Below are 27267 nucleotides of genomic sequence, written 5' to 3'. Positions count from 1 at the left end.
GTAAAAGTCGACGCAACACACGCCAGATGGACATATAGGGCATGTTGAGCTGTCGCGCTGCTCGGTGAACGTATTTCTGCGGACTCCTTGTGAAACTATGATGGATGCTTTCGTCGTCTGTGTCAGACACTCGGGGACGGGCCGGCGATTTGCCTTTACACAAGCAACCTGTTTCTCGGAATTGTTCGTGCCATCGTCTCATGCTCGGTACTGTAGGAGCATCCACACGATACATAGTACGAAAGTCACGCTGAAGAGTTATTACTGACCCGCACTGCGCGAAACGTAGAAAAGAAAACTCTTTCTGTTGTCTCGACACCACTTTTAAAAGAATTGAAGTGGGCATACACTGCTTGCTACTATGTAAAACTCGAGAGTTTGCTCTTTCCAACAGTACAAGATTCATGCACATATCTAAAATATCATAATAGTTATGATTTTTTTTAAATCGGGCGATTCTTTTTGATACACCCTGATCATTTCTTTGTATCTGTATATTTCTTTAAGACAGTCCTAATGAATTTCAGTCTCGCATCTGCTTTTCCTACTATTTGTTTTATGTGGGCATTTCAATTTAGGTTGGCCTGGACGGCACTCCTCGGTATTTTACTGTCGCTGCTTTTTCCAGTGATTTGTCATCAACAGTGAAGTTGGCTTTTTATGTGCAGTATGTTACATTTACTTACGTTCAGGGTCAACTTCCAGTCTCTGCACCAGTCATCGATCCTCTGCGGGACTTATAGTCTTTCTCTACAGTCTTTGGGTGGATTCAGTCTTGCTTTAGACAATAGCATCGTAAGCGTATAGCTTCACGGAGTCTCCAACGTCATGTACTCGATCATCAACACAAATTGTAAATAATATTTGCCTTATAACACTCTCTTGGGCTACTCCCTAAATTACTTTTACATTTTCGATGTTGATCCGTTAAGAAGGACATGTAAACTTCTATCTGCGGGTTAGACCTGCACCCACTCACTAACCTGGTCTGATACTCCGCAAGCTCGTACTTTATTCACTAACTAGAGTGCAACTGTATCGAATGCCTTCCGGAAATGAAGGAACGTGGCATCAATTTCAGTGCCTTTGGTTACGGCGCTCTGGCCCCCATCTGTTTGTGGAACCAATTTTCACTTTTATAGGGGAGATTTTCGTTCTCCAAAACGTAATAATGCGTGATCATGAAACATACTTCATAGCTGTATAAGAGCGATACAGGTCTACAATTATGTGCATCTGTCCTACGGACCCTTCTTGAAATCGGGAATGACCTGCGCTTCTTTCCAGTCACTAGGTCTTTCGCAGCTCTTGTGATCTACGATAAGCTACTGCTATTACGGGATCAAGTTCTTTCGTATAATCTCTGTAGGACTTCAGTGTCTTATCTAGTTGAACGGCCTTACTTCTTTCGTATAATCTCTGTAGGACTTACGTGTCTTATCTAGTTCAACGGCCTTACCATGGTAGAGAAGTTTTAATAAAACTCATAGTTACACTCAACTCTAGTACTACGAGGGGTGGCCAAAAAGTAATGCACCGCACTTTTTTTTCTTCAACAATTCTTTATTGAACATAATGAGAATTACTCACACGAAAGAATGGTGTTTTATCTACATGCCCTATTTTTCCACGTAACCTCCATCCCGCTCTATGGCCTTCCCGCAGCGCGAAACAAGGGCGTGTATGCTCCGTCGGTACCAATCCTTGTCCTGGTAGCCGAACCAGTGCTTCACTGTGTGAACCACCACCTCATCGTCCTCAAAATGTCTCCCACGAATGGCATCCTTTAATCTGTCCTCTCGAATGATTACATCAGCTCTCTGCAACATGTCAAGTGTGATAGCCGTGGATGGTCTCCCCGACCGCTGCAAATCGTGGAGCTCCGCCGAATCGCCTTCTGATGACCTCACCATCCGTTCCCAGCGACTAACTGTACTTCTATCGACAACAGATGCTCCAAAGACTTCGCACAAACGTTTCTGAATATTCCCCAAAGTTTCTTTCTCTACAGTGAGAAATTCAATGACGGCACGTTGCTTGTAACATACATCACCTACAGACGCCATTTTGAAACTGTCCTTGCAGCTACGCTATCTGTGACGGGAACTTGGCGCGCTAACTTAGGAGACTTCAAATAATACATATGTAACGGTTCGCATTCGTAACATTCTTTTCGGCTGAGAAAAAAATGCCGTGGATTACTTTCTAGGCAAGCGTATTACTAATTTGCTACAGTCTGCAAAGGCGAAAGGATAAAAAAGGATGACTGCTCAAAGCCTTCCAACTTCTAATGATTTAATACTGTGTAACTGAGTGCTCAAGAAAATGTATAAACTCCTCCCGAACAGGCCATGAAGGCCCAAAGGTACAGACCGGCTGTCGTGTCATCCTCAGCCCACAGGCATCACTGGATGCGGATATGGAAGGACATGTGGTCAGCACACCGCTCTCCCGGCCATACGTCAGTTTCCGAGACCACAGCCGCCACTTCTCAATCAAGTAGCTCCTCAGTTTGCCTCACAAGGGCTGAGTGCATCCCGCTGGCCAACAGCGCTCGGCAGACCCGATGGTCACCCATCCAAGTGCTTGCCCAGCCCGATAGCGCTTAACTTCGGTGATCTGACGGGAACCGGTGTTACCACTGTGGCAAGGCCGTTGCCAGGAAAATGTGTAAGGGGAGATTAAAAAGATTCCGTTCGAAGGCCGTACTGTCCAGAATCGGTATGCCAAGGAGGCCAAATCGCCGTGAAAAATGAGGCAGTCATCTTATCGACGCAGCCTGTTGAAGATACTCGTTCGGTAATGTGAAGAAGTCGTCAACTGCCTGTTGCACATCCTCGTCCGACGGCATTCGTCGACCCGTCAGCGCCTTTTCCAAGAAACCGAAGGTGTGATAGTCACATGGGAAGATATTAAGACTAGGGCGGGTGTTCGAGTATCCCACACTTAAGTTGGTCTAACTTCCGCGCTACGATATTTTCGATTTGGGGACGTGCGTTATCATGAAGTAGCATGGAACTTGGCACAACATTCCGCAATGGTGGTTTTCGACAGACATGATGCCCCATACACACTCCTTTATTCTCCATGGATGTCTAACGGGGTTTGTCCTCTGGCAGCAAGAAAAGAATAACAGCAAGCTGGTTCTGTTTCGATTCATTTAGTAATAATGTCGCTATGGAGCACATTTCTGAATTTACCGTACGCTCGTCGGAAAGACACGAATGCCACAGTAATCTCTTGTCTACATGTTGGCTTATATAACCGCATTGTAGTCGCGCTACGTTTCTTATACGCTGCAGAAATGCTCTCAAATGGAAACTTTTTGATCGCCCTTGATAATAAAATTTATAGTGCCACACATGCCATGATGCCATATGCATCAGCGCTGCCGCTATAGAGACACGGCCTAGGCCCGTTCACCGTATTTAACATCACTTGTCTCCTTTTGGTTCGATGAGCAACTCTAAATGCTTCGATACAGAGCATTGGAGCCGGCCGGAGTGGCCGTGCGGTTCTTGGCGCTACAGTCTGGAACCGAGCGACCGCTACGGTCGCAGGTTCGAATCCTGCCTCGGGCATGGATGTGTGTGATGTCCTTAGGTTAGTTAGGTTTGAGTAGTTCTAAATTCTAGGCGACTGATGATCTCAGAAGTTAAGTCCCATAGTGCTCAGAGCCATTTGAACAGAGCATCGGAACATTTGCAGAACCGACAAATTTCGCAAACGTACTCGATATGTGTCACATCGGATTAAGTTCAGTTCGCTGAGGATTCCGAACGGTGACCGATCTTTTATTATGATGGCTGTCGATGTTGCCTGCTCTTCGAGTTCGGCTGTGAAATATTATTAGACGCCCCGTGTATCGAAGACCTACGTAGCCAGATTGTTCACTGTTAACTTTTTACAGTAGCCTTGTGTATCGCGTGGTGTTGTCAGTTACAGTTCGTGATTTCTGTAGGAGAAACCGGTCTTATACACAGGTAAGTAGGGAATTTATTCTTAGGCAGATTCCATTTCAGAAGACGCTGTAACGATTTCGTCAAAACTGCAAGTCGCCCTCATATGTTTTCGTGTTTTTCGTAAGTCACCTACAGAGCTGGCACAGTGCGAAGACACTGGACTCGAATTCCGGAGGTAGGTGGTTCGGATTCCTACCAAGTCATCCACATTCGTTTTGCCGAATCACTGAAGCAACTATGGGGACAAGATAAGTCCTCTGAAAAAGAAACGGTTGACTACCTTTCGCATTCTTTCCTAATCCAAGCGCCGGCCGGAATGGCCGAGCGGTTCTAGGCGCTACAGTCTAGAACCGTGCGACCGCTACGGTCGCAGGTTCGAATCCTGCCTCGGGCATGGATGTGTGTGATGTCCTTAGGTTAGTTATGTTTAAGTAGTTCTAAGTTCTAGAGGACTGATGACCTTAGAAGTTAAGTCCCATAGTGCTCAGAGCCATTTGAATCATTTGAACCTAATCCAAGTTTGTGCTCGATTCAAATGACTTTATGTTCGACTGGACACAAAAAAAACTTCCTTTCGTTTCTTTTTTCCGAGTCTTCGTCTCAACGGCGATTATCTGTCATTGTTGTAATGCTTTAAAGTAACTACACAGCCTATTTAAAAACAATGTAAATAAACTCCGTACTTCCTTTGATAATGTCCGTCGTTTTTCTGTTTCTGCTTATTGTGATACTAGCTGTGACTCCAGCTGCGCTCGAATGTCATTAGTTTTGTTACGATGAGTGATGGTGGGTAAGTAAACTATTGTACTTCCAGTAACATCAGCTGTCCTCACGTGTCTGCCTGTTCGGGTAAGCATGTATGCCACAGCCTCTTTCCCCAACTGCACCAATGCATGATATGGTGACAAGCGCAGTATCCTTACCAAGCAGTGCGTGCAGAGGGAAATGGGCAGGAGAACGCGTCTATGCCCCCTTCTGTTGACGTAGCCGTACAATATAAAACAGCGGCCGGGGTGGCCGAGCGGTTTTAGGCACTACAGTCTGTAACCGCGCAATCACTACGGTCGCAGGTTCGAATCCTGCCTCGGGCATTGGTGTGTGTGATGTCCTTAGGTTAGTTAGGTTTAAGTAGTTCTGAGTTCTAGGGGACTGACGACCTCAGAAGTTAAGTCTCATAGTGCTCAGAGCCATCTGAACCATTTGATATACAGCACATACATTACGCAACAAATTTAATAATTTTTAATATGATTTACGTCCACTGAGGTTAAGAAGATATACGATGCCCTACTTCATCCTCTTAGCGGTCGATCTTTTTTCTCTTTTATTTTTTAAAATGGCATATGTTCTTCCTCAGGGTTCAGACTACCCCAATGCCAAAATTAATCCAAATCGCTTCAGCAATTTACTAGTGAAATCGTGACAGAGCTACTTTAACATTTAATAACAGTAGTATGAAAGTATGGATAGTATAGATTACACACGTTGAGGATGGTACATATAAGCATTGTATCAGCACCTCCTAGAAGGCGCTGATTGTATTCATACATTGAATTGTGTTACGCAGAACATATAAAAACATAAGAACACTTTCACAAATAAGAAGACCTTGAAAAATGAAAGAAAGAGTAAAAAGCTTTTTGGAAGAGTACACGTCTCCATAATTCACACGTCCGCCTCGATAGCTGAGTGGCCGGCCGGAGTGGCCGAGCGGTCCTAGGCGTTACAGTCTGGAACCGCGTGACCGCTACGGTCGCAGGTTCGAATCCTGCCTCGGGCATGGGTGTGTGTGTTGTCCTTAGGTTAGTTAGGTTTAAGCAGTTCTAAGTTCTAGGGGACTGATGACCTCAGAAGTCAAGTCCCATAGTGCTCAGAGCATTTGATAGCTGAGTGGTGCCGACACGGTAGCTCAGCGTGTTCGGTCAGAGGGTTAGTTACCATCTGTAACAAAAAACTGAGTGAATAGATCAGCGAAAAACCTAAACGGGTGTCATCGGACCGCCCCGAACATATTCAAAGAACAATATAGAACAAAATGAGATAAAAAAGTGGTCAGTGCGAAGGAATGGCATGCTAAGGGGCTCGGGTTAGATGCCCGGGTAGGTCGGAGATTTTTTTTCACTCAGGGGCTGGGTGTTGTGTTGTCTTCATCATCATCTCATCCCCATCGACACCCAAGTCGCCGAAGTGGCGTCTACTCCAAAGATATGCACCAGGTGACCGGTCTACCCGACGGGAGGCCCTCGCCACACGACATTTCATTTCCAAAATTCTCGTTATACTCTTCAAATCAACAAGTACCTTGCGCGCACTTAAATAGCCTATGATTTTCCCCTCAGCTTTCAAGCTATTTATTCACCAAATTTCATCAAAATTGGTTCAGCAGTTTAGTCGTGAAAGGGTAACAGCGAGTTCCTTTCGCATATATAATATTAGTATGGGATGGGATCTGGACATGACCCCATGTCGGCAGAGGAATCGGCCGCTCGTAGGTCAGTAAAAGAAGCCCCTACTCGCCTCAGTGTAAGTTGTGGAGGTGGAGGGTACTCGAATCGCACAGCGAATTGTTAGTAAAACATTCCTGATTATAATAGTACCTTACTGATTGTAGGTACAGAGACGGGACTGCACCAGGCGGGAGGTCTATTGCACCCCAGTGACGCAGCTAGCTGCAGACACGCAACGAGACAAAGTCAGCAACAGCCGACCCAGAAGGCAGCACATGTTAGCATTGACGGGCGCTGGCGTCAGCATGGTCGCAGAGGGCTGACGCTACCGTGTGCGGACGTCAGAGCGTGACAGGCGCTGCTCTTGGCAACTTGACTGCCTCGTGGCTACCGCATACCACACCGGCAGGCACGGTGTTTAAACCATAGTACCCAACACGGCCGAAGTTGAAGCCGTGTGGAAATTTCGGAAATCTGTGGTAAGGTTCTATGAGACCAAACTGCTGAGGTCATCGATGCCTAGGCTTACATGCTAATTAACTTACACTAAGGACAATACACACATACCATACCCGATGGGGGACTTGAACCTCCGACTGGGGGGGGGGGGGGGGGGGGAGCTGCGCGAACCGTGACGAAGCGCCTCTCACCGCACCTCACACCACATGCGACGACGAAGGCGTGTGCCTGCATTGGGTAGTGGTCGCCAACGATGACATGCCACAGGAGCCAGTGAACAGCAGCAGTGTAGCTGGGTAAGCCCAGGTTTGAATATGCATCCGACCAGGAAGGTGGTCACCAGAAAAAGATAGCGCGGCGGCACCAGGTTGTTCGCATACGGTTCCCAGCTCAGGTAGACGCCCGCAGCTACGGGTGACTAAATTCTTAGATTTGTATGCCGGTCTTCCTGATTGGAGGTTTGAGGGACTTCGGTCGTTCACTTATGTAATAAAACGGAACACCAACAGCCGTCCTTACGATATTTAAAATTTGCTACCAGTTTCGGTGCCATCTTCAGGTCTTAACTGACGCTGAGAGGGTTAACTACTATCGTACACACGATTCTATCAGTGGCCAACAACTATGAACTCATACTCCCAGACTACAGCATGTTGCTGTGTGCATCTTCTTTTTGACACTTGCAGATAATGAGATAGATATAACCTTCTGCAGAAAGGCACTAAGTGCCCGAAACCAGATGAGGTATGAAATTTGTTTTATTGGAACTGGTTGCTGATCAACAAATCAGATCCTCAGAGTTCATTCAGGCTAAAACACAAGTCTTGTATTAAGATACACAAATAACAACGTACAGTGAAAGATTATGAGACACTCACTACAAGAACTCACCGCAAAACCAAATGCCAAAAGTACCCAACCAAAGTCGTCGCCATTCTTAATACTAAACAGACAAAACAAGAGGGACAAAATTTAGAATGGAGCCAACGATCTATACATTCCGCGGCACACAGACTATCAGAGCGGTAAAGCAGTGAAGTCCAGCAGCAATGACAGGTTACTTTTCCTTTGGTACACTTCCTTCACATAGTAGTCTTTTAGTAGAATACACCAGGCTCAACAGCGGCGTCGGCGTTTACTGCCACGTTATTAGTAGGCAATTCAAGTAGGCCAGTTTCTTCTCTCTCTTATGCGCTACGGGCAGCACTCACCATAGCAAAGACACAGTCTTCTCAATGTACCTGTGTATATCGTCTACGTATGTCATGAAGCTACTGTTCCGTAGGGAAAACGGTACATTTCTAAAAGTTTCGCGAACGTGAGAGAGACAATTGATGAACGAGTTTTTTCAAGAAGGAACTTAGCACTGTTAAGACGGACGACGCTGATAAGTCAAATTTGTGGTAGAAAAGTCAGTTACATTTTGTATAAAGAAGTGTTTCTCAAAAATGTTGGAAGGTGATGTTTTGAATGAGATCACGTGCAGGGTGAAAGAATAGTAGTTTAAGGCAGGATTCGGAAGCGTTAGAACGAATCGGCAGGGAGTGCTGCGAAAATCGATGAAAAGTTTCATTAAATTGTCGAGAAAAGAATAATTTTGTTGGTGTTGGGAGGAGGAGAAGTTAGGAAGAAGTGAGAAGCAGTAAGTTTGAGAGGAAGAACGTAGTTATTAATGAGAAAAGACGAACTGAAAGTGTAATAGTCTGTTGTTGCTTCAGTTTGCTAGAACTTTAGAGATGAAGAATTTATTTGGGAATCGACGCAAAAGAGGGATCGTAAGTGTGGAATACATCAGCTGAAGGAAGATGAGATTCAAGCACGAAGATTTTAGAAGATCATCGCAGAGCACGTCGGTTGGAAAGGAGATATCAAAGAGGCGCAGAACCATCTAGAATCAGCAGCAATCCAAGAGAGTTGTGTTATTTGTGGCGTATTCCAGAAAAACAAACTACTTTCGTGATCTTTAGTACGAACTTTACAGTCTTACAGGCTCATAGGCGAAATTCGACAGATCGCGTTCTGTACACGGATTTGTGATTTGCTTTTTTTCAGAACTGAGCTTCTCTGATGGGTCAGGACCAAGCTTCCGACCGTTCATTTTGAGGTGACAGTAATAAACCGATGACTTGTTATTTGAGACGGTCATACAGTAGTCATTTGGAATGTGAGAATACCGTGTTCATAATATTAACTTATCTCGTCCCACACCTTTTGAAATAGTTAGTTCTGCTATGGAACAGCATGATTATGCTGCAATTATCTAGACTCAGTTTCAACAATCCTCGGCATTTGTGTTGGGTATCTCACAAAAAAACTACTAACTTAACATCATGTTATGGTACACAACATGGAAAAACAGTATCAGTATTCCTTAAGATGATACAGTATGTGATGAAAAGTATACGTACACCCCCAAAAACATACTTTTTTCATATTAGGTGCACTGTGTTGCCACCTACTGCCAGATAATCCATATCACCGACCTCAGTAGTTATTACACATTGTGGAAGAGCAGAACAGGGCGCTCCGCGGAACTCTGAACGTGGTCAGGTGATTGGGTGTCACTTGTGTCATACATTTGCACGCGAGATTTCCACACTCCTAAACATTCCTAGGTCCACTGTTTGACAGTGAAGTGCAAACGTGAAGGGACACGTGCAGCACAAATGCGTACAGGCCGACCTCGTCTGTTGACTGACAGAGACTGCCGACAGTTGAAGAGGGTCGTAATGTGTAATAGGCAGACATCTATAAAGACCATCACACAGTAGTTCCAAACTGCATCAGGATCCACTGCAAGTACTATGACAGTTAGGCGGAAGGTGACAAAACTTGGATTTCATGGTCGAGCGGCTGCTCGTAAGCCACATATCACACCGGTAAATACCAAACGACGCCTCGCTTGGTGTAAGAAGAATAAACATCGGACGACTGAACAATGGAAAAACGTTGTGTGGACTGACGTATCACGGTACACAATGTGGTGATCCGGTGGCAAGTTGTGGGTATGGCGAATACCCCATGAACGTCATCTGCCAGCGTGTGTAGTGCCAACAGTAAAATGCGGAGGTGGTGGTGTTATGGTGTGGTCGTGTTTTTCATGGAGAGGGCTTGCACCCATTGTTGTTTTGCGTGGCACTATCACAGCACAGGCCTACACCGATGTTTTAAGCACTTTCTTGCTTCCCACTGTTAAAGGGCGATTCGGGGACGGCGATTGCATCTTTCAGCACAATCGAGCGCTTGTTCATAAAGCACGGCCTGTAGCGGGTTGCTTGCAGGACAGTAACATCCATGTAATGGACTGGCCTGCGCAGAGTCGTGACCTGAATCCAAAAGAACACCTTTGAGATGCTTGTGGAACGCCGACTTCGTACCAATCCTCACCGACCGACATCGGTACCTCTCCTCTGTGCAGCATTCCCTGAAGAATGGGTTGCCATTCCCCAGGAAACCTTCCAGCACCTGATTGAACGTATGCCAGCGAGAGTGAAAGCTGTTATCAAGGCTAAGGGTAGACCAACACCATATTGAATTCCAGCTTTACCGATGGAGGGCACCACGAACTCGTAAGTCATTTTCAGCCAGGTGTTTGGATACTTTTGATCACATAGTGTAGCTGAGCCTGACAGTGTATTCATTACGTTTTCAGCAATTATATTTCTCTTGCTGCCAGACCTTTACAGTCAACATAAAGTAGCTGTGTTAACATTAAGATCTACGAAATATGTACTTCACTTTTCATTACGTCTCCGCGAAGTTAGGACTTGTTTATGCGAAGTAAACTAACACTGTTTAATGTGTAACGTACTATTGCTATTCCATGCCTGACAATACCCGCTTAAATCAGCTCAACAGTCTTCGGACGAAAAGTACCAATTAAGTGACTGTTTATGCTTACTCGAGCTCCAGCAAGCAAAGCTGAAAACAATTAAAGTGGCTTCTGTTTGCGAGACAACTGGATAGGTCGCTCGAAGCAGCGTTGTACAAGAAGAGGAGTGAGCAGTAGAAACTACAGATTCGGAGGTCGGTAGGCCGGCCGCGGTGGTCTAGCGGTTCTAGGCGCGCAGTTAGGAACCGCGCGGCTGCTACGGTCGCAGGTTCGAATCCTGCCTCGGGCATGGATGTGTGTGATGTCCATAGGTTAGTTAGGTTTAAGTAGTTCTAAGTTCTAGGGGACTGATGACCACAGTAGTTAAGTCCCATAGTGCTCAGAGCCATTTGAAGGTCGGTAACTACGAATACTACAGTAGAAGCAACTCCTTCAGAAGAAGCAAATACTAATCTGGTGCTTAACCAAATACTCAGTAATTAGAGATACTACACAAAATAGAAAAGATTCAGAGTTGGAAACCGAAATGAAGGTGGGGCAAGACAAGATCGAGGCTGAGCTTCGATCTACCCAAAGCCATTTGGATCAGAACGTCGAAGCAGAATAGATTAAGTTAGAAGGAGCCATTGCCGAAGTGGAGCCAAAATTGAGGAATGAACTCAAAACCCTGAACCAAGAGGCTGACAATAAAATCAACGGTGCAAAAGAACAGACGTAGAAGATATCTGAGAAGAGAATCGCAGCTTTTTTTATAGCAGGTAAAACAATCGCTGAACAAATACAACCTGTAGGAAGTAGGCTGCGAGAAGTTACTGAAAAGTCTGAAGAGACCAGAAGAAGCGTACAGGCCGTACAGGAACGAAGTGCGATAGCAGAGCAGAAAATAAGTAAAATGGATCAGCAGTTACAAGAAGGGAAGAAAAGTGTTGTCATTTGTGTAGGTCAACACGAGAACTTTGAATGGCACAGGAAGAAAGCAAAATATAGTAATTTAAAATTTAAAGGAGGAACGTTGAGCATCCCAAGGAATTTCATAGGCAGTTAAGAGGGCGGAAGCAAGATACAGCGGTAGTAGTTCAATGCAATAACGTATAAACTACATTAATGGATCAATTCAGAACAATTAACAAGTCACGAGGTGGAAGAGGCCGAAATGATCAAGAAAGACCCAACCATGGAGAGAACACAGGAATAACAGGAGAAGGAAAACAGAGAGGAAAGGATCAAAACACTAAACAACTGGAAAATTAAGAAAAGCATATGTCATCGTCCGTGCACACATACGTAATGGCAGCCAGGACAGCTATTGGGGTAGGCGGCAGTGAACAGGTGATCATTATCACGACCTAAAGGCAGATCTAGGTATGACAACCAGACGGTGGGGAGAAGCAATTATGTGCAAACATTTGCAACACAGCGACGGGCTGAGTAAGGAGAACGGTGACAATGTACAAGTTACAGACTGAGTGAGATTACAATCTCGGGTCGGGATGGGGAATGGCCGGCAGAGTAGACATGCCCTCCAAAGTAAGTGACGTCATGTGTGTACGCCAGCAGATGAAGCTAAGCAGCGGAGAAGTGAAAGTTAAAATCATCCAATGTAACTTCAGTCACGTCAAAATGAAGCGAAATACTGAATGGTCGGAGACAGACATATATGGCTATAAATGCTACGACACGTGGGAGGCAGAGTCGTTGCATTTCAGTGCTTTAGGGAATGAGACAAAGTAGACGATTGAGGATATAAGGTTATCAAACAAAAATAAGTAAGTTCGAAAACCGAAGCTCTATTGATGGAAGAGATCAGGAGGTAGTTAATTAGATCTTTATTACTATTCCCATAATGAATAACGGAAACTGTTTATTGTAATTCTGTCTCAATTTTATTAAGCTAGCGACTAGTTTTGAACTACCAAGTTCATTTTCAAGCCAAGTCTATTAAAGCTTAAATATAAAACATTTATAAGAAGAATAATAAAAATTAGAAAACATAAAAATAGAAGTGTTAAAATTTCGTAGTTGTTCACTGAACTGTAACATACCAGCTAATAGTGTTTGATTAGGTGACAATGAACTCACACATAGGTAATATACACCTTATACATTGTCACATAGAGTGGCAGACCAATTTCATAGTGAAGCTGTATTCATAACGTGCAGCTGAACCTGAGGACTAGCGTTGAAGACAGTTCCTCAGAAAAACTAGTGATGTCGTTACAACCAGACATTCAGATATTGAAATTGGAAATTGGGTTCTCGTTCGAAACCACAAGATCTGTCCGAAGAATTTGTTAGGAAAGAGAAGTTTTACAATGTTACTTTCAATTTGTTAATTTGCTCTTTGTGTACTGTAATCAGTCAGAATAGAAATATGTAGACAAATGTATAGTGTAGATGCAGAAGACCAGTGAAGAAACGGATACCGCGAGACATTTTTCGACTTTTTGAAGGACCTATTATAATATCAGAAAAATCTGTGAGAAATGTTTACAAACTCACCAGATCTGAGTCAGAGAAAACATATGGAACGAGAAACGCAAGGAAATGTTAAGAAACTACAATCTAAGAAAAAGAGAGAAAAAAAAGATGCAACACGAAGGAATTGTCCAAGCGGGACGGAAATCGGTAGACGTGATTCACATGTACAAACAATTAAATGATTACAGTTTCAGAAAAATTGAATGACTTATTCAAAAGAAAGAGCTTCACAAACTGAGCAAGTAAATAAAGCGTTGATCCACCTCTAGCTCTTATGGAAGCAGTTATTCGGCTTAGTATTGATTGACAGGGTTGTTAGGTGTCCTCCCACGGGATATCGCAGCAAATTCGGTCCACTTGGCGCTTTATATCGTCAAAATCCCAAGACGGTTGGGAGCCCCTGCCCATACCGCTCCAAACGTACTCAACTGGGAAAAGATGTGGCCACCTAGCTGCCCAAGGACTTCGCAAGCACGAAGACAAGCGGTAGAAAATCTATCCAGCGGCAGGCGGGCATTATCTTACTGCAATGTAAACCGGGATAGAGACTGCTGCGAATGACAACCAAAGGGATCCTGCTATGATGTGAAATGACACGCTAAACCATCACTGCCGGTTTTCGAACCGTATGGCGGACGACAGTGAGATTGGTATTCCACCGCTCTCAGGGGGTCTCCAAAAACGTCAGTTTGATACCAGTTTCGATTTAAAACTCCCGTCAGTGCTCTTCTAAATCTTACCCTTTCGTCTGTCTCTATCAGAATTTCTGTTACTTTCTGATAGCCCTATTGGGAATCTCGAAGGCTTTCGTGATTCATACGCTATTTCTAACAGAAAAGTTCTCTCACAGGCCCTGCTGGTCCTCTGTCCAAAATCCTTCGAATAACTTCGCTATTGTTGGAGTCAAATGTCTTCGTGAAACCGACGAAGGTTACTATCCTCTTTCTCTTCTTTAAGTCAATATTTTCTGTAGGATGAAGCTCTGTTCCTAGCATTCGCTGTCACTCATATACCCTGCTTGATAATCCCCAACTGTACTTTTCAATTTGTTCGTCTACTCTCTTGAGGAGGAGTTTCCCCACCACTTTATAGCCAGTGTCTACTAGTGATATCCTCTTCAGTTGCTAAGTACATTCTAAAGCCAAGATGCGCAAATAATTATTTACTTAAAACAACCGGTTTCGACAGACTTTGGTATCATCTTCACGTATTAAAAAATCTTTTTGTTATGAAAAGTGTTTATTTTAAGTTGAACCTCACGCCAAGTTTCCATGTGAGGTCCAACTTAAAATGAACACGTTCCGTAACAAAAAGATTTTTTAAGACCTAAATATGACAACAAAGTCTCTCTGAACTGGTTGTTTTAAATAAAGAAATATTAGGCGATCTTGGCTTCAGAAAGTTTTTAGCAAGTAAAACAGATCCCTCCTCCTATCTTCTCAAATTCAGGAAACTGAATCCTCTTTCGTTGTCGGCATGCTTCTTGTCCCTCTTCAAACGTAAACCATTGTATAACTGTCCAATATAATGAGGCATACACACTGCACTGATCTCAATGCCACTGGGACATTACAGTGCAAATCTCCATACTTTCCTGCTAGAAATAGCGTACGAATCACGAAAGCCTTCGTGGTTCTCGATAGGGCTATCAAGAAGTAAAGCAAGCTGCTGTAGCCTCTGACGAGCTTGTAATCTGTTATATTCAATTCGGCCTTGCGGCAAGTGGGAAGTCGCGTAAGTGGTATCAAACTTTGGAGCAATCTCAGTCAGGCGCTCTGTGCTGTCGTAACAAAACACTGACCCGAGAGGGCCTAGCGCCGGCTGATTACAGAGGGGCGGCTAAGCCGCGAGCCTCGGGTGCCATCAAAGGGCACCCGCCAGCGGCAGCGGAATGCAGGAGGCAGCAGTCAAAGCAATTAGCGGTATTAACTGAACGCTGCGCCGCTATGACCAATTAACATTTCCGCTGTATTATCATCACCTATTATGACAGATAATGTAAAGGCTTTATTAGATCACAGCACAAACGAAGTCACGAGAGATAAACCGCTCAGCTACAGTAATTCCGAAATGAAACCACTTATCCGCTAAAAATTGAACGAGTTTTCATTTATTTGGAACGAATATTCACTATATACGTGATATGGATGAAATACGTACGACTGTTTAGAAAAAGTGTTGTGATTACTGTCCTTCGCTTCACATTTTGCACGCACACTAACAAAGTAGTCGTCTCTCATTATTGTCATCAACTACACTGTTGGCTATCAAAATTTCAGCACCATAGAGGACAACAAAAATCGAAATTTTACTCATTGTATACAGCAACGGAAAAATGTTCGTATCGGAGCAAAGGAAAGGCGAAAATGCTCCTATTTAAAACACTCTGACCGAAAAGTGTGGTACCAGCTGCCTCATTCTACCTTCCTCAATACCTTTAAAAATGTTCCCAAAAATTTTGGCATACGAACATATTCCAGCTTAAGTAGATATTGAAGTAAACTTGTCTACAGCCATGTCTAGCAGTACTGTTTTCCAGCTTATTCACAACTAACATTCGTACAAGTTTACACGTATTGTGCTGTCTATTTACATGTACATTCTTTATTTCCTGCAATGAAACAAGGAGGACGAGCCTGATTACCAAGAAGTCATGATGCAGTTTTTCTTTACTTTACTTACTCGTATTTACACTGTCCCATGACAGAACGTGCTATGAATCAAGGACAGGACCATTCATTACTCAGTGCTACACAGAGACGTACAGTACAATACGATGAAGCAGTATCGGTACAGTATTTCCTGGTCGCTGAATTGGAAGTGGAGGTCCTATTCTGTGGGCTGCGAGACGCCTGACCTGATTCACCTTTTTTTCCTATGGAGATATCTGAAGTCACTTGTGTTTGAGATCCCGATGGATACAGAGATGAACTTAGTTGCAGAATTGTAGCTGTCTGTGAAGTGATTCGAAACACAGAAGGGATATTTGTCGCGGTGCTTCAGAATCTTGTTCGCCGATGTCACGCTTGCATTGATTTGATGACCGTCAGTTCCAACACATTTTGAAAGATAACAGTACAAATGGTACGTTCATTGTGTCAATGATGGTACTCGCAACTAACTAATGTAAATAAAAAAGTACACAGTAATGTGATTTTATTCGTATTATCTCCACAAGCTAGCTTCTCCGACCCCAGGTTCCCCACCTCAAATTGTCCTGTTAAATTTTTGCACGCTCCTACGGACACACCCTGTATCAGTTGAATTACATTTTACAATTCACCGACCACATGAAATAACGATAACATCTGAAATTATTTAAGCGTTTCGAGCTACTTTCACAACAGCCTACATAATATTATTAGTGTAGCTATTTCCACACTAAGTCCGGTGGCAACACGATGCCGTTGCCATGTGACAATGATGTTGATCTTTTAGTTTACTTTGGTGAGAACCATTGCCAGTTTACTTTGGTGCGAACCACTGCAGAAGACAAACACAGATGAAGACAAGCTAAGTGATGGTAAGTGAAGTGAAAAACTTGGAGTCGCAGTGAAGGCAACTCACGGCATCTTCACACACATCCTCGCACCCGTCTTGTCAACCTGTGATCAAATAGTTACGTTGCACAGCCAACCGCGGATTTAAGTGGACGCACACTTCCAATCATGAGACAGTGGCTTCCAGTTCCTCACAGTGTCGCAGGATCCACTGACCCAGTGTGTGTGTATTAACGGACAGCGCCTGGAGTTCGTTCACCGCCAGCAGGACCAGACAGGACATACTACTAGTTTACTTCGTCGTCGTTCACTGGAATCAGGAATAGACCAGTGTTCATAGTTATTGAAGTTTTAGCCACATTTGTTTAACATATTTATGTTACGTAATGTTCGAAGTTTTAATAAATTATTGTTAATTGTATCTTAAACTGTAACGCCAATACTATTCTGTTCCATTTCCAGTACATCACCTTTGCCCTCGGCTGTTTTTTGCTGCGTTCGTATCAAGCCACCTCATTTCACCAACTGCTTATTGTGGTAATGGGTTTTCTTCCTGCCATCTTTCATTGGATGCCAAACGTATATTGGTCAACACAAAATCTTCCGCAATACTGTCAAGTTTACCATCGGGGCCCTTGAAGTGTGGGCTCGAAGGATTGTATTTGCCGAGGTTTCGTTTGAACGTCTTATAGTAGTCTCTGATGTTCTTCTTGAAGTCTTCTTCAATATGTATCCGGTGGCTCTTGTCGAAAGGAAGCGGGTAATTTTAGCAGTGTGTTTTCTCGCATTCAGGAATTTCGTCCAGTTGTCTTCGTTCTTCCGTGACTTTTATTCTGCCGCACAAGCTGCCATTGTCTCAAAATCACATCAGAATCCCATGTCTACTATGGATGTTTCTTCGGTTTCTTTAGTGGAGCTATTTCGCTAGCTGTTTTCACTGATGTTTCTTGCTGTTGCTCCTTGTTACCTGGCTCTTGAGATGTTTTTAACAGCTGAAGCTGGGGTCAGAGGTGTTTCACTCTGACAAAGATACTTCTAAGTTTTTGAGTCGTGGATCCCCTAGTACTCATCAGATCCCTGACTCAACTTCCCGAAGGGTTAGTTACCCAATCTTCCACTGGGTAGCTTATTCCTGGAGTAGGAGTGAAAGATATTAGTTACATTCTCTTGCTGAACCAAACACATTAACGTTGAGGACGGTTTGCAGTGATGCATCACATAGCCATTAACCCAGAACCACAAGGAATGATCACTTGTAGTTTCCAGTGACCATTTTAAAGTTTTATTACATTTTGTGGATCCACAGGCAAAATTTATTTTTCTAGTTAATAAATACTACTGTGTTGACTTTCATACTTGTGAGTTTAATAAATATTAACAGAAGCTCCCTTTTACGTGTTTTCCTTAACAAAGCATTCCCTCCCTGCTTGCAAATTAAATATCTTATGTTTCAAAACGGCGGAATCACAAAGTGAAATGAGAAACCCACGCTCTAAACTTAATGAGACTCTGTAGTTCAGCTACATTTGCAGTTGGATGATAATAGCTGTATATGATTTTATACGAATATATTAGTTTCTGTTGAATATTCCCATTAAGTAACAAGTTACAGAGCTTGAGGGCACAAACGCTTGTCGTAACAGCTTTGTCTGATGCTAATCCTAGAACAGAAATCTCTTGGAAAACTAAGTATTTTGTAACCACATATACATTAACGTCCTTTGCCGTTATCATTACTGCACTTTTCTTAAAAAATATTACAAAACGTGGTTATAATACTTGATTCATAGCGATGTCTATAAAAACGCGTTTAACATCATTGCACTATGTAGTCAGATACATTCCTACATTAATATTCGACAGTCTGGCCAGCTTGTTAAATGCTGTGTGGGAAATATAATCGAGAATACATCACTGTAGAGGTAAATTCAAAGAATCTAACTCAATATTATTTGATTAGGGAGGACAAACGTTATTTTTAAGTTTTTATAAATTTATTAATGTCATAAGTTCACAGGGTATTTTAAGAAACAACAATAAAAATGTATGTTGTAAGTAGTGTGTCAGAACCTTACATTACATTGAAAACAATATAGTGTACTTAACACTATTCTTTTCATTGTGTAAGCACTCAGATATCGATAGTAACAGTCTGGGGGTGAAACATGGGAGCGCGATCCTAAGCATTGTTGCGAGACAAGGTCTGTCTGCAAGAGTGGAAGTAGTAGCGTTTATTCGAGGGCTCGAAGACAGAAGACGTATCATGCTGCCCTCACGTCGGTGATGGCAGATCTTACCAAACTCAAGGCCTGATTTCATTTATATAGCCAGGAGAAATTTAGATAGCTTAACTACGCCTGCAGATGAAATTCAAGGTAAAATTCGCAAGCATAGCGCAGAAGCAATTGTAGGGTTAGGCTCGTGATTGTTAGTCCGAGTTTGCAATAATCCCATGTTTTGTTCAAACAAATCTCGGGCTTGCAGCCGGTCGTCGTTAAATACTTCGCACGATATTTCAACTGGGCACCTGCCAGTCATCTTCAGGTGAACCGTCGCAGACTGGCGAAAACGTCTTTTTTTTTTTTTTTACTTTATTATGATTTTAACACCTGAACAATCAGGTAGGCTGGCAGCGGCATACAGCGCCGCTCTTCAGCCAAAGGATACACAAAGAGAAGAAACACTGAAAAGACACATAAGTTACAGAACGGTGGGTAATAAAACAGTAGACACATAAAGACAAACACGAAGCTGTTCACACTCGACGATACTCCACACTGCAAACTGTTGATACGACGCACAAACACTGAAGAAGACGATGGCACTGGTGAACGATGGAGTGTGATGGTGAAACACTGAACACTAAACATGACGGCACACACGAAACACTGATGGCGGTGATCTCCGGCGCGCAAATGTCCACTGAGCGTGTGTGAGTTCGGGGACCTGCCAAGAGGGGAACAGGGGTGAGGTGGGGGAGAGGGGAGAAAAAGGATGCCAATGGCTGAGGAGACGGGGGCAGGAGGAGAGGGACAGGGGAGGGGAGGCCCAGGGGAGGAGGGGGGAGAAAGGAAGGAGGGAGGGAAAAGGGAGAGAAGGGAGGGAGGGTGCCCAGAGGAGCAAGCACAGGAGGAGGGCGGGAGGATTACAGTTGGTAGGAGGGGTATATGGAGGGGAGGAGGGCATCATCAGGGAGGGGGAGCTAGCAGAAGCCACCTTGGGAGAGGGTAAGGAGGGTGGAGAGATGGAGACCAGGTGGGACGAGCGAATACAGGCGTGGCAGCGGGTGGCGGTGGGAGAGGATCAGGGAGACGAGCGGGTGAGGAGGATCGAGCTTGTGGGAGGTGTACAGGATCCGTATCCTTTCAAGGAAAAGGAGGAGGTGGGGGAAGGGGATGAGATCGTACAGGATCCGGGTGGGGGAGGGGAGACGGATGCGATAGGCGAGGCGGAGAGCATGACGTTCAAGGATTTGGTGGGATTTATAAAAGGTAGGGGGGGCGGAGATCCAAGCCGGATGGGCATAACAAAGGATAGGGCAGACGAGGGATTTATAGGTGTGGAGGATAGTGGAGGGGTCCAGACCCCACGTACGGCCGGAGAGGAGCTTGAGGAGACCGAGTCGGGAGTGTGCCTTGGCTTGGATTGTCCGGAGGTGGGGAGTCCAGGAGAGGCGGCGGTCGAGGGTGACGCCAAGGAGTGAGGGCGATAGGACGGCCATAAATGGTGATATAGAAATCAAGGAGACGGAAGGAAGGGGTGGTTTTGCCTACAATGATCTCCTGGGTTTTGGAGGGATTGACCTTGAGCAACCACTGGTTGCACCAAGCAGTGAACCGGTCAAGATGGGATTGGAGAAGGTGTTGGGAGCGCTGTAGGGTGGGGGCAAGGGCAAGGAAGGCAGTGTCATCGGCAAACTGGAGAAGGTGGACGGGTGGTGACGGCGGCGGCATGTCCGCCGTGTACAAAAGGTACAGAAGGGGGGAGAGGACGGAGCCTTGGGGCACACCGGCGGAAGGGAAAAAGGTGTCGGAATCGGAGTTATGGATGGTGACATAGGAAGGACGGCGGGAGAGAAAGGAGCCGATCAGACGGACGTAGGTAATAGAAAGGGCGAAGGTTTGGAGCTTGAAGAGGAGACCAGAATGCCATACGCAGTCATAAGCACGTTCGAGGTCCAGGGAGAGGAAGATTGCGGAGCGACGGGAATTAAGCTGTTCGGAAAGGAGATGAGTGAGGTGAAAGAGAAGGTCGTCGGAAGAGAAGGACGGTCGAAAGCCACACTGGGAAACGGGAAGGAGGCGGTGCTGGCGGAGATGCTGGTGGATGCATCGGGTGAGGATACATTCCAGGACCTTGCTGAAGACCAAGGTAAGGCTAATGGGACGGTAGGAGGAGACAGCGGACGGCGGATTGCCAGGTTTAAGGAACATGAGGATATGGGAGTTTTCCACAGGTCGGGGTAGTAACCGGTGGACAGGACTACATTGTAGAGCCTCGCCAGGGTGGAGAGGAAAGAGACAGGAGCTTCACAAAGGTGACAGTAGGTGACACGATCGTGACCAGGAGCGGTGTTGCGTTTTGTGCGGAGTGTATCAATGAGATCCTGTGTAGTGATAGGGGCATTGAGTTCCGTGTGTGCAATGTTGTCCAAGTACTGGAACCAGGAGCGAGGGGAGGGACAGAGGTGTCAGTTCGATCGCGGATATCCGGGAAGAGGGAGTAATCGAACTGGGGATCATCGGGGATGGAAAATACATCGGAGAGGTAGGAGGCAAAGTAATTGGCCTTACTAAGGGTGTCAGGGAAAGGGTGATCATCATGGAGAAGAGGATAATAGAGGGAGGGTTTAGTTCCGGTAAGGCGACAGAAGGCCGACTAGAACTTGGACGAGTTTATTGGGAGGGTAGCATTTAAACTGGGTGCATGTCTGTCGCCATTCCCGGCGTTTCTTAGCCGCGAGCAAATTACGAATGTGTTGCTGTAGTTGCCGGTGGCGTTGTAGTGTGTCTGGGTCACGCGTGCGGAGGAAGGCACGGTAGAGACGACGGGATTCACGGAGGAGAAGGACGGCCTGTGGGGGTAGGGTAGGACGGTGGGGGTGGACGGCGACAGTAGGGACGTGGGCCTCCACAGCCTCAGACAAGGTCTGCTGGAGAAAGGAGGCGGCATGGGTAACATCGTCAGGGTGGTGGTAGGTGAAGGGGTGGCTATCGACCTGGGTGAAAAGGGTATCCCGGTAGGCATTCCAGTTGGCACGGGAATAGTCATGGACGTACTTGGGGGGAGGGTCATTACAAGGGTCGGGGCGGGGGCGACGACCGTCTGAAACGGTGAGGAGGACAGGGAGATGGTCGTTACCAACAGGCTCCAGGACATCCACCGATATGCGGCCAAGGAGGTTGGGGGAGGAGAGGATAACATCAGGAGTGGAGTTGGATTTGGGACGGGTGTGCTGGGGGATGGGGATGAGGTCGCCTTGAAGGGAGGAGAGGAACCGATGCCACCGCCGTAACTGGGCAGCGGAACGACTATGGATGTTGAGGTCGGCGGCGATCACGTAGGAGGAGAAGGTGCGGTCGATGTGGGAGAGGAAGTCGAAAGGAATAGGGGCGTTAGGGCGGACATAGATGGTGGCGCAGGTAATGGTAAGGCCGGGGAAGAAGAGACTAAGGATCAGGTGTTTGGTGGGTTCGGGAAGGAGAGGTTGGAGCCGAACAGGATCTGACGGTGGTAACCAATGGCAACTCCACCACGCGCAATTGGGAGGGGATTATCGGAGCGGTGGAGGAGATAGGGTGAGGTGTGGATGGAGTGGTGGGATTGGAGGAAGGTTTCATTGGGGAGGAAGGCATCCACGCGGTGGGTGGCAAGGGTATGCAGGAAGAGGTTCTTGTTGGCGGGAAGGGAGCGGATATTGTTGAAAAGGATACATTGCTGTCGCACCATGACAGGGATTTAGACGAGGGTGTCAAGACGGGAGAAGGTGAAATGGGCCTGGTTGTGGGAGTAGGTGGCATACATTTTGATTGGAAAATGGAACGGGCAGCGAGGGAGATCTGTTGGAGGGTGTGGGGGCGCTGAAAGGGATGGACATTGTGAAGGACGATGGTGATGAACCTGATGATGTCCTCTGCCTGGGGGTGGGGGGGGGGATGAAGGGAATTGCCAGGAAAGGTGGGGGCGTCCAGAGGACGGACAGGGACGGTGAGTTCAGGAGTGGTCGGAGGGGCTCGGGCTTTACACTTTTGGGAGTAGGTGGGATGGGGGAGATTGCAGGTATTGCAGGAGGGAGGGGATTGAAGGTTAAGGAACTGCCGGAGGAAGTGAACTTGCCTACAATGCGGGCAGGTGGGGGCCTCGCGGCAGCTGTTGGGTGTGCGGTATAGCGCAGACACCTCTGGCAGCGCAGGGATTGAGGAGGGGAACGGGAGGGGTCAACATTGTAGCACTGGTTGAAGATGAGGGCACCCTCCTTCACGAGACGGTCAATGGAGGGGGCATCCTCGGAGAAAACCCGCATAAGGTAGGCGGGGCCAGCCGAGTCGAAAATGCGACGGACTGCCCGCACCTCCAGCGTGGGATGCGCCTTGAGCTCCACCAACACCTCCTCCTCCGTGATCGACGGACTGAGCTGAGTGATCACGGAGGTGAGGGTCGGTGGGCGACGCGGGGGTTGGGGTTGGCGGGTAGGAGATGGAGAAGGAGCAGGAGCGAGGGAGGCATTGGGGCCAAAACGGGTGATGGGGTGGTGGGAGAGGATGTCAGTATGGAGGGTTGGGCTGGGGGAGGAGATGAGAACAGAATCCCGTCTGGGAGTGAGGAGAGAGATGGGGCCACCAGGGAAGTGTTGGCGGAGGAGGAGGGTGAGATTCTGGGCCTCGAGAAGGGAAGGATCGGGATGGGAGAGGAGGTATTTGTATAAGGAGGGGGGAGGAGGAGGAGGAGGAGGCGGAGGGAGCAGGGCCAGGTGGGGAGACATCCATGGCATCCTGGGGGGGGGGGAAGGAGGACGGGGTGGGGCCTTTTTGGGAGTGGAGGAGGTGGTGGTGCCACTAGGGCGTTTAATGGCGGCAGAAGGGCGGGTGGTGATATGAGGGACGGGAGCTATAGGGAGGTGGTGGGAAGGGACAGGTCCCGGCGTGGACGCAGCAGTCGGCGCTGGAGATGGTGACGGTGAAGGCGATGGCGACGGCGATGGTGGCGGTGGCGGCGGTGATGGCGAAGGCGATGGGGAGAGCTGGGCATGGACAGTGGCTCGACGGGCCACCACCCTAGCTGGAGCTGCAGTGACCGGCTGGGGGAGTTGGGGGAAAGGATCAGATCGAGAGGAGCGGGAGGAAGAAGCTGGAGAGGGGGCGACAAAGAGCGAGGGCGAAGGGAGAGTGAGAAGAGGCGGGATGGAAGGAGGGGGGGTATGACTGGGCACACCATGTTATAGTGGTGGGGACCACGGAAGGGGAAGTATAAACTATGGCTGTGGTGGTTGTGGTGGCGGTGGTGGTGGGGGCGGACATGACGATAGGGAGAAGCAAAAACGCACAGGACGAAGAAGAAAGGACACAAACCGGGGACAGACGAAAAACAAAGACGGAGACGGAGGAAGACGAAGACGGACGAAGACCAGGGTCGGACGGCGACTGCGACGGCGACGGCGAGTGGCAGGAACGCCGCAGCTACTGCTGCTGCTGCCGCGGACGGGGCCGGGGCCGGAGCTGCTGCTGCGGCTGCTGCTGCTGCTGCTGCTGCTTGCTGGCTGGCTGGCTGGACCGCTGCTGCTGCAGGAGGGCTGGCTGGCTGCTGCCGGCTGGACCGCCGCTGCAGACCGGGACTGGGACTGGAACCGGGACCTCTGCTGCTGCTGCTGCTGCTGCTGCTGGACCGCTGCGGCTCTGCTGGACTGGCTGGCTGGCTGGCTGGCTGGCTGGCTGGCACCTGCAATACACCTAACGCTTCGATTAGAGCCGAAAGGCCAATCGAAGGGCGGTATCCTATCCGGATTACCGCCGAAGATGGCGAAAACGTCCTCCGTTCCGCAATATATAGCGTACTGTAACTATTCTGCGCATGCGTCGAAAACTTGATAGTTGAACCACACTGCCCGCCGGCCGCGCCCTCGCTGGTGAAATAGCGGAACTCAGTCGCCCTCTGCGTTGCTGTTTGCCACGGCCGTCGACGCACTTTGTCGTCTTCGATTTGAGCAAATCGTGGAGATGATGGGATTCCATGCAGTGTCCAGCTGGTAGCCGCTGTCACGGTTTAACAGATTTTCCGCCAGTCGTATTTCTACGGATTCTTTAATAATGGAGTCCCAGAAAGACGTTGCTGTGGGCAAAATCATTATTTTCTCATACCCCATTGAAGGTCCAGTAGAAATACAATGTTCAGCAATAGCAGACTTGCTTGGCTGCAAAAGGCGGATGTAACGTTGATGTTCAGTGCAGCGTTCTTTCACGGTGCGTGTGGTTTGACCTATGTAAGCCATACCACATTGGCACGGTATCTTGTAAATTCCGGCCTATCGTAGTAACAGATTGTCCTTAACGGATCCGACAAGGTCCGCAATCTTCGATGGTGGGCGGAAAACCACTTTTACCTGAAATTTTCGGAGGATTCTTGCTATTTTAAACGAAGTGTTACCAACGAAAGGAAGAAAAGCTAAAGATTGTTCCGGCATGTTCTCCTCTTTATTCACTTCCTGCTTCTTAGTTTTAACTGTTAGTGCCCTGTTAATCTGCCGATGGAATACCCATTTTCGCTGAATACTGTCTTTAGACGGGCGAGTTCTTGAGGTAAGCTATCTAGACCTGAGACAGTATGAGCTCTATGAACAAGTGTTTTAACCAAACTCATGGTTTGCGATGGGTGAAGGCAACTCGATGCTTGCAGGTACAAATCAGTATGAGTGGGTTTCCGGTAAACTGAATGCCCTAGAGAACCATCATTCTTCCTTCGAACCAGGACATCCAAGAAAGACAAACAACCATCCTTCTCTATTTCCATGGTGAACAGGATGTTGCTATGAATGGGGTTGAGGTGATGTAGAAACTCCATTAATTTATCTTCTCCTTGAGGCCACACTATGAATGTGTCATCCACATACCGCCAAAATACTGTTGGCTTCAGGGCAGCTGATTGAAGCGCTCTCTCTTCAAAATCCTCCATAAAAAGGTTGGCCACCAAAGGAGACAGGGGACTACCCATGGCGACATCGTCAGTCTGTTCAAAATATTCTTGATTAAACATAAAATAAGTTGAGGAAAGAGCGTGCCTGAACAAAGCAGTGATATCAACAGGAAACATGTTACCAATCAGTGTCAAAGAATCTGCAAGAGGAACTTTCGTAAAAAGTGAGACCACATCAAAACTTACTAGAAGGTCTACACTGCTAAGACGAAGAGCCCCCAGTCTATTGATAAAATCAGCTGAGTTTCGTATGTGATGTGAGCACTTGCCTACGAAAGGTCTCAGTAAGGAAGCGAGATGTTTAGCTAAATCATATGCAGGAGCTCCAATGTTGCTCACTATTGGACGCAGAGGAAGACCCTCTTTATGAATCTTTGGAAGGCCATACAGTCTTGGAGGTACACAACCATGTGGTCTTAACCTCTTGATGGTGAAGTTTTCGACGCATGCGCAGAATAGTTACAGTACGCTATATATTGCGGAACGGAGGACGTTTTCGCCAGTCTGCGACGGCTCACCTGAAGATGACTGGCAGGTGCCCAGTTGAAATATCGTGCGAAGTATTGAACGACGACCGGCCGCAAGCCCGGAATTTGTTTGAACAGTCAATTCGCCGGTAAAATTTTAAAATTCAAATCCCATGTTTTGCTTGTCAGCTAAAGAAGCCCCCTTATGCTCCAAATAATAATAATATGGTCCACATCTAATTAATAAATAAATGTTAATGTAACTCTGAAATTGAAACAATTTGTTATTCTGGCACTCAGCCATTATTGATACCCATGTCATTGTCATGATGATTCTGAAGTATTAAATAGACTTAATTCATGAAATCCCTTCTCACAAGTTACTTACAAGGGAACCTCCCCATCGCACCCCCCTCAGATTTAGTTATAAGTTGGCACAGTGGATAGCCCTTGAAAAACTGAACACAGATCAATCGAGAAAACAGGAAGAAGTTGTGTGGAACTATGAAAAAAATAAGCAAAATATGCAAACTGAGTAGTCCATGCAGAAGATAGGCAACATCAAGAATAGTGTGAGCTCAGGAGCGCCGTGGTCCCGTGGTTAGCGTGAGCAGCTGCGGAACGAGAGATCCTTGGTTCAAGTCTTCCCTTGAGTGAAGTTTACTTTCTTTATTTTCGCATAGGTATGATCTGTCCGTTCGTTCATTGACCTTGTTATTGAAGTCGCGAGCTATATTTGCTGGATTCATATTGCCACGGAATACATCTCACGTATTTAATGCACTCTCGTCCAAAGTAGCGAACAGTCACCTGCCAGCCAGGGAGCCTCGTTAGCAGGAATACTCTCTCTTCCGTGCGCTGTAGTCGACTGACGTCGTGTGTTTCGATGTTTGTTTAGGTGTAGCGTCCCCATACTACGGCGCAGTTACCTCGCAT

The 27267-nt window shown here is 46.5% G+C and overlaps 1 pseudogene; it reads right to left on the bottom strand.

The window, feature by feature from the left end:
- Positions 1–2542: 2542 nt before the first annotated feature.
- Positions 2543–2660, bottom strand: LOC124608009 (annotated as a pseudogene).
- Positions 2661–27267: the final 24607 nt, after the last annotated feature.

Source organism: Schistocerca americana, chromosome 3 (assembly GCF_021461395.2).
Source record: "Schistocerca americana isolate TAMUIC-IGC-003095 chromosome 3, iqSchAmer2.1, whole genome shotgun sequence".
Lineage (NCBI taxonomy): Eukaryota > Metazoa > Arthropoda > Insecta > Orthoptera > Acrididae > Schistocerca > Schistocerca americana.
The sequence above is the reverse complement of the archived record's forward strand: the minus strand, read 5'-3'. Positions and strand labels throughout refer to the sequence as shown.